Source organism: Amblyomma americanum, chromosome 8, assembly GCF_052857255.1.
Source record: "Amblyomma americanum isolate KBUSLIRL-KWMA chromosome 8, ASM5285725v1, whole genome shotgun sequence".
Lineage (NCBI taxonomy): Eukaryota > Metazoa > Arthropoda > Arachnida > Ixodida > Ixodidae > Amblyomma > Amblyomma americanum.
The window spans coordinates 70,373,233-70,385,400 of NC_135504.1; the positions used below are offsets into that span (position 1 = coordinate 70,373,233).

At 42.4% G+C, this 12,168-nt stretch overlaps 1 non-coding gene across 1 annotated transcript; it reads right to left on the reverse strand.

Annotated features, from left to right (window-relative positions):
• Positions 1-1,332: 1,332 nt before the first annotated feature.
• On the reverse strand, positions 1,333-1,435 carry LOC144102863 (U6 spliceosomal RNA). Its single transcript, XR_013308243.1, has one exon. It is a non-coding gene; the product is annotated as a U6 spliceosomal RNA (small nuclear RNA).
• Between the last annotated feature and the right edge of the window lie 10,733 nt (positions 1,436-12,168).

The window sequence follows — 12,168 nt, forward strand, 5'->3', positions numbered from 1 at the left end:
AGAACACAAACCAAGTGCTCTGCGCAGGTGGCAGCCATTCATGGACTCCAAACTGCAAAGACATTAATCGCCCACATAACTGCTTCCTCTTCCTCCACCACATCCCATCTGTGGGTCGCCAGCGCTCGGTAAAAAAACTCCGGGCGGTTTTTAACCCGGAGCGCATGGATGATGCACCGACGCTTCTACGTGCCCCCCTCCCCACCCCTTCATCCCTTTCTTCACTGCATCGTTTAAGTATCTGTCCATAATGGAGACAAGTTTCGCAGCATGAATAAAACGCACACAGAAGACGAGGAACAAACAAGACAGGACTGTGCTGTTTGTTCCTCGTCTTCCGTGTGCGTTTTATTCATGCTGCGAAACTTGTCTCCATTATGAACTGCAACCAACTAGCCCAAACCACCGTGTTACTTAAGTATCTGTCCGTCACTGAGAGGGTTATGTAACATCCAAACTTTATTCATAACCACCCCACCCCACCAGCTGCATTTACTTTATGTGGTGGCCGCCACTGAGGAGCCATGCAGACGCAAACGCGATAATCAAAATGCAGTAGCGAAATAATTAGGGTAATTGTGATTGTAAAAGGTTGGAGAATAGCGCCAGTCCAAGCTCTCCAATTGTGATTGAATATGTTAAATAATAGAGCCAACGCTAAACTTTCCAGTGCTGTTGTTGCTGATAGGAAGAAAGGGAAAGCGTACGGGCCTGCCTACTGGCTCAAGCCGAGCCACGCTCGTTGCCGCGTGCAGAAGTAGGAGAGTTAAAGGATATGAGAGAAAGAAAAACAGAAAGAAAAGGGCCGCGCTAATATGCCCCGGGCCGATCCCGGAGGCAGTGCAGTTCCGGGCCGACGGGAGCCAGAGTGTTTCAAGCTAATCACTCCCCCGTATCCCCAAAATAAGTTTAATATCTTGGGTGCAAGGACCCGCAGCAGACATTAAATCAGGTATCAGATAAGATGGAGGTGGACACCACCCAAGAGTCACTTTCCAGTGACAACAAACCACACCTTAAATACCGCGCCTCAATTTCTCCAGTGAAGTGTTCCCGACTAGGCGTACAGTAAAAATGCTCTGCAGAAACCACTTTTTTTTTCTTTATTGCCTGGCTTTGGCTCATAACATTTAACCAAAAAACACTCAACAAAAACCACACAAAACACTATGTACATAAGACACTGTCGTGGTCAGCCAGCATGAGTCTGGCTTCGTCATTCTAAAATTCACGAAGCATACAGAGCGGCTCTAGCCTCGAGAGCCACTCGGGAGGCTACTCTGCAGAAACCACGGCAGAACAAGAATTTTAATATTGTTATGGAAGTTTGAAAAAAATGTGGAACGCTTCACGATTTTGCGTGTCATCCTTGCGCAGGGGCCATGCTAATCTTCTCTGTATCGTTCCAATTTTAGTATATGTACTTTGGAAGTACAACCGACGAGCTGTTGAATTTATATTTATAGTCAGACCTTGAGGTACAGAACCGTGCCCGGTTACAAGTTAAAATAATTGCATAATAATTCATTACATAAATAAGTATGAGATTGTTTTTAAAATTTATACCAATTCTAAACTGAACTGCCGTGTTTTTGTTAAACGAACTGCCAAATAACTATTTATATTCTTCATATTTTATATTAACTTAGTCACAAAAGCGTCTCATAATGGCCTCAAAGATCAATAACGAGAGGAGTTTATGTCCCGGAGGCTAAAACATGTGAGTAGCTTTTAGTAATTGTTCACAGATGGCAGCAAAAACCGTGACGCCGCTTTTGAAGTTTTATTAGTTACATAATGCAACGCGAGATGTCGCTGTTAAGCAAGCAGCAAAGCGGACTGGCGGGAATTTCTGAAGTGGTAGACAAAACCTTGTTGCATCACTGAACTCCGGAGTTGGGCACCGGAGCAGCAAGCTCGAGCAATCCGTCTGGCACGGGACGCTTTGCGAAAGACGTCCCCTTGCGGGGCTATCTCTTCCTTGGAGGAACCATGGGGTCCAACTGAGGGAGCGGAGGGTCCTCTACATCGACGACAATAAAGTTATCATGAACTTGAACATAGATAGTCACTGGATAAGTTATCCAGTGTCTCCGGTAGGTAGAACTGTGAGAGATGCCTGGGACAAGTCGGGAAGCATAAAATTCACTTAGTGACTGTTGTTTTCCACAAGCGAAATTGCGTATCAATAAATGAAGTAAAAACTCTAAACAAATTTTAATTTTATTTTTTAATTTAAAGACATAATTCACTCCACATTAAGCGAGAGGAGAGTAGGGAAGGGTAGGCTGGGTAGAGAGTGAGGTTAGGAAGTGAGGATAGGAAGTGATGATGTCATAATGAGCTATACGATATGTGTCCAGGACATGTTATATACACACGTCCTCGCACATACGTGCAAGCACATGTCCCATAAAACTTTAACATGTACCTCAGAGACAGGTCTCCAAGGCTGTCTAACATGCGCTGTTTGGAGCTCAATCATCCAATTCCTCATTCTCAGTCGCTAATTCTCCATTTAATTGTCGAACAATCGCATTAAAGATCATCCCGTGAATATTATTAGAGTCCATGTTTATAGTCCACATTTTTTTCGTCCCGTCACACTGTTTTCGCAAACACTAATCAGTAAAACGCCACTATTATTATCTCTTACTAATGGCATAGCCTCCTCTCTTGACCATGGATCGATAGTAGATTATATTTTCCTCGACTGTGCAATAGCTTTCGATAAACTTCCTCATAACTTGCTCCTTTTAAAGTTAAGTATTTGGAACATTGACCCCTGCATCACACAAATGATTGAGTGTTTCCTTCTTAACCGTGTTCAGCTTGTAACAGCTAATAACATTACATTACTATATAAAATTATATAAAATAAAATTATAATTATAATTAAGACAATTTTATACCTTGTGTCATGGCGCTCTTTGGCCACAGATGCCCTTGCGCCATAAAAATTCTTCATCATCATCAACTTTATATCATCTACATCTGTAAAATCCGGTTTCCCACAAGAGTCTGCTTTTATTATTCCCAGCTGGATCTTAATGACGTTGCTGACTGTATTTTCTCATTCATTAAGATTTAGCCGATAAATCAATCAATCAATCAATCAATCCATCAGTCAGTCAATAAATCTATCAATCAATAAATCCTTAACGCTGTGGCGTTAAAATCTCTTCCCTTGCTGCGCAGTTGAGGTGTCCACCGAGATGCGCCATTTTTCGCTCACGGCCAAAGACGCCGACGTCACCGGCATTTCTGCGACACGAACTTCTTAACGCTGTCGCGTTAAAAAATTCCGGAGGGCCAGTGCGTCCATCACACACATAAAGTTCACGCTCTATTCTGCCGTATACATGTCTGTTTCTCGAGTCCTTGCTGAAACTTGGCTATAACAGAATGGAACCACCTGACCCCTACATTGCCTGCATTGAAGATGGCAATGAAAGACGCGATGAAAAATTCCTTGCCGGCGTAGGTCTACCATTTTTTTTCTGTCTTGATGTTGTACCCTGAGCAGCCTTTTAGAGCCCTGCACTATGTGTTCAGTGCATGCGTGTGCTTTGCTGTCCCCTTTTTTTCTGCATCTTCAAATTTTTTTTTCGTTGAACCCAATTGTACCCGCCACCTTTCTAACGCCTCATATGCTTTCAGGGTAAATAAATAAATAAAATAGGCATGTACAATCATATAACGCGCATATAGGCGAAAAGATTAACTTAGCTAAGTTGCGCCAGGCTTTGAGAACCAATGCTTTCTACGAAAGTTTAACTAGTGCTGTCGTCTTGAACAGTTCAGCATATTTTGTGAAATGCTCCTGATTTGTGAAATAACTGAGGCAAAATAGCTAATTTTTTAATCGTGGACTTTAGCGCTGATTTTTCGCCTCTAATGTACGAAAAGTTGAGAAATATTTATTTTATTGGTTTTCATTTAGAGCTCGAGATTAAGCCCGAGAGATTAAAAACAGTCACTTGCTATATGTACTCCCGGGTGGCAATGCTAGCCCCTTCAAACATGCGCCGATAACAGGAAATCGGTTACAACTATAGCCACAAATAATAAAAGTCACGAAAGAATAGCAATGGCTTCGCGATGAGTGCGGGCACTACGTTTTGTAGTATTAATGACTCTGCAGCATGAGCGTGACCTGTAATAGTAATAACTGGTTATCGGGAAAAGAAAGCCGCAGTGCCTGCCTCACTCTCCGTGGACTCATGGAGCGAGATGGAGTTTTTTTTAGAGCTTCCACTCTTAAAGGACTATAGACACTTAATTTTATAACGTGTTTTCTTCTTTCAAATGATGGTTTACACAATATAATACATGGATCACAGCATGGTTTTCGCCTATGACCGCTAAATAATGTATAATTAAATTTCTTCTTTCAAGCTATTTCGAGTATTCACCGAACGATGGCTGTGACGTGTAATTGATGTTTAGGTCATGTGACGCACAAAAGAAAAACGGCAATATAAAAGCTGATACATAGTGTTAACTCACTACAGCACCTAAACAAACCTGCTTCAATAGCTAGAATTACAACAAACGACGTATCAGTAGCTAATAATAATTGTTTTTTGGGGGGGAAAGGAAATGGCGCAGTATCTGTCTCATATATCGTTGGACACCTGAACCGCGCCGTAAGGGAAAGGTAAAGGAGGGAGTGAAAGAAGAAAGGAAGAAAGAGGTGCCGTAGTGGAGGGCTCCGGAAACGTATCAGTAGCTACGTTGCCGTTTTTTTGTGCCTCACGTGACCTAAACACCAGTACACGTCACAGCCATCGTTTGAGCAGCCGTGGCCTCAGTGGTCAACGGAAAGGGGGAACCTGAGATAGCAGCATCCATTTGAAGCCGCAACCCGGAAACGGCGGAAGAAGTCGCAATAGCGCTCGCATGCGTAGGAACGCAGGCCAAAATTATAGCTAGTGACAGCAAAACTGGAGTCTACAATTATGGCAGAGGGAGGATTGCCTTAGAAGCAGCACAAATTCTAAAAAAGAAGGAAATTGGGAGGGACGTACGCATCGTGTGGGTACCAGCTCACGCATCCATCCCTGGAAACGAGGCGGCAAGCACCCTGGCTCGAGACCTTTACTTCCGAGCCAGGGGAGAGCCGCCCGACTGCAAGGACCTGGATGAGAGACTGATCAGCTATGCAGAAATAATAGAGAGCTATAGAAGTCAAAGGAGGATTTTCCCTCCGCCGGACAAAACACTAGGGAATAAAGAAGCTACAACATGGCGTAGACTACAAGCTGGGAACTTCATAAACCCGGTGTGGGCATCACACGTATTTAGGGAAAAGGAAATAGAGGAAAAATGCAAAAAATGTGAGCATAGGGGGACCCTAGATCACATCATTTGGGAATGTACACACTCCCCAGGGATTAAAGAAGGAATAAATAGCAAGGAAGCCTGGGAAACCCTTCTGCAAAGCGCGGACCCCGCCGTGCAGAAAAAAGTCATTCCCCTGGCACTGGAGGCCGCAAGAGACCAAGAACTCTATGCCTGCCTTTAGATGCGAGGCTCCCGGCCCCCACCCCTAGGCCTGCGTGCCAGAGATGGGGAGTAGGGGAGCCTCTTCTCTGGTGGAAATAAAGGTTTTTGGAATGGAATGGAATGATTGACGAAACCGAAACCGAAACTGCGTCAAGAAGAAATTCAATTATATATTACCTAGCGGTCGTAGGCGAATACCACGGGGTTTAGGTTAGGTTAGGTTAGGTTAGGTTAGGTTAGGTGTATACGAACGTCTAGCGCGTCGTCTGAAAGGGGAAAACACGCAACCAAAAATTTGGTATCTACAGTCCTTTAACACGAGTACAAAGGGAGCGAGCTCTCTTTACGCGTACATAGTTAGTCCCTCTTAGGGGCTGGGTAGAGGGAATAAACATTTATTGTATAAAAGGAGACCGGAGCGGACCGCAGGCGGGGTCCTCAGTTAGTTCCGCCGACGCTTCGGCGATGGCGACTAGCGCCTCCTGGTGTTCCAGGTTGCCGCTGGCTAGCGTCACCTCCCACTGCTCCAGCGCCGCGTTGGGCCGGTGGTGTAGGCTGCCCAAGTGCAGGAGTATATTTCGATCACTAAATAAACGGAATACTTATTTATTTATTTATTTATTTATTTATTTATTCAAAATACCCCCAAAGGCCCTCATTTGAGGGTATTACATGGGGGGGAGTAAGTACAAAGCATTGTTATAAGGTTAAAGATATTGCACTAAAATAAAATAGAAATCACAAAATATTAATCATAAATAGGCATTCACAGAAAGGGTCGCAACAATGCACATAACAGCAAAATTTGAGCATAAATAACAGAACAGCTAGAAAAAGAAAAAGACAACACTGGAAAAGGTGCGCTGAAGTACAAAAAAAATATAAAATAAAAAGTAGACAAGGCGGAAGAAAAGAACGCTCAAAAAATACCTTTTTAGTTGTTGAAACATGAGTGCATAAGATGTTGGAATTTATTTAGATCAGATTCAGTGGCAATTTCTGATGGCAAAGCGTTCCATTCGGTTATTGTGCGTGGTAAAAAAGAATAGGCATAATGGAAAGACTGGCAGTTAATGCGTTTAACTTTGTAAGGATGATCGCGACGTGGAAAGATAACTGGCGGTGGCTGAAAGAATTCATCACGAAGGGAAGGATGGTGATAAAGCTTGTGGAAAAGTGACAGACGGGAAATTTTTCGGCGCAGTGCTAAGTTATCTAACTCGGCTTTAGTCTTCAATGAGGTGACGCTGGTGTAACATGAATAATGAGAAAAGATGAATCGCGCAGCACGGTTTTGCAGGGCTTCGATGTTACTGATGATATAATTCTGATGAGGATCCCAAATGGCAGACGCGTATTCGAGTTTCGGACGGATTAATGTAGTGTACGCTAGTTTTTTTACATGTGTCGCGGCCTCTTTTAAATTATGTTTGAGAAGTCCGAAAGTACGGTTAGCGGAGGCAAGAGTGAGATTAATATGATGATTCCATGATAAGTCGGATTGTAGGTTAATGCCAAGATACTTGTAACTTGTGGTGAATTCTACACTATTGTTATCAAGAAAGTAGGCGGTAGGAATACGTGGCTTGTTAGTGAAAGACATGAGCTTAGTTTTGGAAAGATTTAAAGGCATTAACCAATTAGAGCACCATGTGCTTATCGCTTCAAGATCAGACTGCAGTGGCTGGCTGTCAGTGTTACAGGTTATACGTCGATAAAGCACACAATCGTCAGGAAATAGTCTGATTCTGGACGTCACGCAATTGGGTAAGTCATTAATATAGATAAAGAAAAGTAAAGGTCCCAGTACACTGCCTTGTGGAACTCCAGACGTAACATTAGCGTAACATGAGTTAGAGTTGTTAACTGATGTGAACTGAATTCTAGATGAGAGAAAATCTGCTATCCATGCAATAATATTAGGGTGAATGTTCAGTTGGGAAAGTTTAAGCAACAACCTTTGGTGTGGAACGCGATCAAATGCTTTAGAAAAATCTAAAAATATTGCGTCAACTTGGAAACCAGCGTCAATCAGTGCATGAATATCGTTAATAAAACCGGCAAGTTGGGTGTCGCATGAGTAGCCCTTGCGAAAACCATGCTGATGATCGAAGATAATGTTATGATCTTCAAGGTAGTTGATGACATGAGTATGTATAATATGCTCGAGTAATTTACAAACTGTACTTGTTAAGGAGATGGGACGATAGTTAAGCGGAGAAGCACGATCACCTGATTTGAAAATGGGTATTATCTTAGCTATGCGCCAGTCGTTAGGAATGGTGCCAGTTGATAGCGACTGGGAAAATAATGCGGTTAACATGGAACAAATGCTATGTGATGTATTCCTTAAAATTGTATTATTGAAGCCCATATGATCAGCGCTAGAAGATGTTTTGAGATTGTTTAGTAGAGATAAAACACCAGGCTCACTGATGACTATCTCGTCCATAGTTAGTTCCACTAGTGCGCTTAATGTAGGCAAGGATGTAATGTCTTCATCTGTGAACACAGTTACAAACGCATCGTTAAGAAGTTGAGCGCACTCTGAATCAGGGATGGGAACACCAACAGAATCTGTAAGAGTGATGTCAGGTCGAATTACTGGGTTTACCACACGCCAAAAACAGCGAATATTATTTTTCAGCATGGAAGACAAGTCATGAGAAAAAAAGTTGCGCCGAGTAGATTTTAATAGTGCCTTATAATCCTTTTCACATGCTCTGTATTTGTCATGTGAACTCACAAGACCATTCAGTTTTGCCTGTCTGTATAGTTTTTTCTTTTTGTTGTTCAGCCGCCGAAGACGGTTGGTAAACCAAGGAGAACTGCTATCACAGGTAATGGTTAACATGGGAATGAACTGGTCGATGAGATCATTGAGGGCAGTTTTAAAAAGGATCCAGTTCTGCTCTATAGAGCGAGAGCAGAAATCATGCAAAAATTTATCAGAAAACATTAATAATTCTGCATTAATTGCATCAAAATTTGCTTTGCCGTAACATCTTATGTTCTTTTTAGTAGTTATCTTTTTACTAGTGCGAAATTTAATGTACCCAGTGATAACATCGGGGTCAGAGATGCGTTCCTCATGAGTTATGCCTGAAAATATATCAGGTTTGTTTGTGAGAACTAAGTCAAGTACATTGGAAGAGGCTTTAGTTGATCGTGTTGGTTGGTTAATGAGTTGTGTTAGTGAAAAATCAAGGCAAGTGCTGAGAAAAGAATGTGCTTCTGCATCTGTGTCCACTACGGAAAGTGTTGACCAATTAATTCTTGGAAAATTGAAATCTCCAAATATAATAACAGCGGAATTGGGAAAACGCGCATACATTTCACTGAGCACCCGATGATATTCATCTGAAAACGGAGGTAACGGAGGTATATTCCCCCTGCAAAGCATATACTTGATGCAGCTATGGGAATACCTGAGGTTATCAAATGGTGGAGGTGGAAACCTCGGTTATAATCTTCGTAACTAGTAGAACTTCATGAGGGAAAGAACGTTACTGCGCTATAAAGACGAGTACAGCGACGTAAAAGACAGGACATGCGCAGTAACGTTCTTCCCGTCATGATCCAGCATCAACTAGCTCAACTTGCCGCTTTACTGCCAGAACTTCACGTGCTTTGAACAGGGAATTTGTTTCCGTTGCCAATCGTAAATATTCCATATTTTTAGTGACCGAAAGCTGCTCCACAGCTTGGGCAGCACTGCCCGTTGAATGGAGTGCGGCTCACTCCTTTTTTAGTCCTTTCGTGTTTAGAGTGTGACACAAGTAAGCTGAGACACCTGTATGCCTCAGATATGGGCGCACAGTCGGGGACAAAAGTCTCTGGATCACGTGTTTCTCAAACGAAGCCCATAGCTCTGCTATTAGCCTCCACTTGTGCAGGTGAAAGTCAATATTTTGTTCATTCATCCACCCGCCGCGGTGTCTCAGTGGTTAGAGCGCTCGGCTACTGATCCGGAGTTCCCGGGTTCGAACCCGACCGCGGCGGCTGCGTCTTTACGGAGGAAAAACGCTAAGGCACCCGTGTGCTGTGCGATGTCAGTGCACGCTAAAGATCCCCAGGTGCATGGTCGAAGTTATTCCGGAGCCCTCCACTACAGCACCTCTGTCTTCCTTTCTTCTTTCACTCCCTCCTTAATCCCTTCTCTTACGGCGCGGTTCAGGTGTCCAACGATATATGAGTCAGATACTGCGCCATTTCCTTTCCCCAAAAACCAATTATTATTATTATTATTGTTCATTCATCTCTACGAATGTGGCCTCCAGCCGCCGACTAATGGCTGAGCTAGAGTCACTAAAGTCTTTATTTAGTGACTCTAGGCTGAGCTATGAGCTTAGTTTGAGGAACAAGTGATCCAGAGACGTTTGTCCCCGACTGTACATGCATGGCCTCGCGTAAAAACAGAAGTGGGTCATCGCTGCTCACAAGCCTTTGCAGATTTCCGCCAGTGATGTACTTATGAGTAGCTGTTAGAGGAAACGATGACGTAGGGTTTCATTTGCACCACATACTTTTTACTTTTTTCGTCGAAAAAATGAAATTTAATATGGTTTTCTTGTGGAAAAATGATTTCTGTGAATGGATCAAACATTGATGAAAGGTCAGTAATCATGGGCCAGTTATCAGCTAAGTGAAATATGCATGAAGCTATATGCAGCTTCGAAGATATACAGTTGATTTGGAGTAACGTAACATGTTACATTGGAACGTTACGCTAACGTTAAAAATTAAGAAATAAAGTTATATGTCAAATCAAGTCAAGTCAATTTTATTTCAGCTTTTGTTTTACAAAAATTGTGGGTGACGAAAAAAAAGCGGTTCGCAATGACCGCTTGACAAGCTTCGCCCCCCGTAGAAGTTGGCAACATTAGCAGACACATATGTTGCATGTTAAACTTGTTTTAACGCTTGAATTAAACATTATGTCGATATGCTTTATTCTAAAAGTTATTTTAATGGTCAAATCATTACTACAAAAAAACGCTACAAACTCCAAAGTTATTCTAACGCTCATATCATAACCATGGAAAAAATTTATATTTCAAGAATTTTTCAGTATTTTGGAGAATTGCGTCTCCTTACTATTAGTGTATAATGATGTTTTCCCACTGCCAGAGCTTTGCAGATGATGCCATCTGAGATGATGCCTGCAGCAGATTGCATAAGCACGGCCCATACAGTTAGTTAAAAACTTTGTATGTTTACCATGCACCACATTTACTTCACTGCTGGATATATACTATTAATAGTGAGTTGCATGGTGTATTGTAACGCGTATCGTCCTCGTCGCCTCTTGCTCCTTGCAAAGTGCTGATTAATATGTGGCGTATCCCAATTGTAGTGTATGGGACCAAATTAAGATACGATAAAATCACAAGCCTGTCACAAACGGATCCAGCTCCTATTGGTCAACGTGTCCGCCAGTGCGTGCCGACACATGGGCGTGGGGATATGTGACAATTTTGTGAAAGTTTTGAGATGTGATCGTTCTGTGATTCGTTCCCTTGCAGTGCTACTTTACTAATTTAGCGAAAGTTGCACATATTGTTTAAATATTTATTAAGGTTCGAGCAAATGTTATTTCAAACTTCATGCATTTGTAACGTTTCAGAAACGAAAAAAAAAAGGATTTTAATAACGGTCTACGAACTTTGGGCCTAAGCGAAAGTATGACATTGTTGCAACGTTCTACAAGGGTTCCTTGCTTTGTCGGCGTAGGATATAGTCTTATGTAGAAATACTGCTGAGCAAAACTTCTAAAGTGGTGTCGAATGCAGAAAAAGTGTGATAGCACAAAGCCTTGAGCCCATATATTTATTTCTGTATTTCGCTCTTGTAACTTTCTGTTACCATATTAAGCTTCAATAACCATTAAAACTATGTTAAGAATATCTGCGGTATTGTAGTGTTGCAAAAAGCAGAATTTATGGTACTTTTATTTCTTGTGTACGGATTTTAAATATGTATTACTTTATAGACGTTTTTACGCTCACGTGAGTAGACACTTTTCCTTAACCTCTTGCGTAGCCGCCCCCCCCCCCCCCCCCCCCCCTGCTTTCCCCGGCTTCAATGGCCTATGAGGAAATAAAGAAATTAGCATGCCCGCGACACGAGCGCAAGCATCGCATTGGTGTTGCCCTCTAGCGCAACTAACTAACCGTGACACGAAAACTGGTCACTGGCTCTGTTGTCCACTGTTTCCATTGGAATATTACCCCATTACCACACATATGCTCCGCGGACGTATTAATGACCGCCTCATGTGAGCCTCGGAGCGAATCAAAACATGCCGCTCTGCTTTGCTCTTGCAACCAAAAAGCTCGAAAACCCATTCTTGGTCTTCCTTTCTTCTTTCACTCCCTTCTTTACCCTTCCCTTACGGCGCGGTTCAGGTGTCCAACGATATATGGGACAGATACTGCGCCATTTCCTTTCCCCCCAAAACCAATTATTATTTTTATTATTATTAATCATATGAGGTCAGTGCGTTAATCAGTATTGTAAGTAAATGTTGCGCGGTACATTTTTTTTTTAAATTCTCTTCCGGTAGCTTAAGTTTCGTGTTTTCGGCGTGCGTGCAATTTTTCAAACAGCCGTGTTATGAGACTCTCTCGTTCCAATTTTCCTACGCGTAAAGTTCATCTC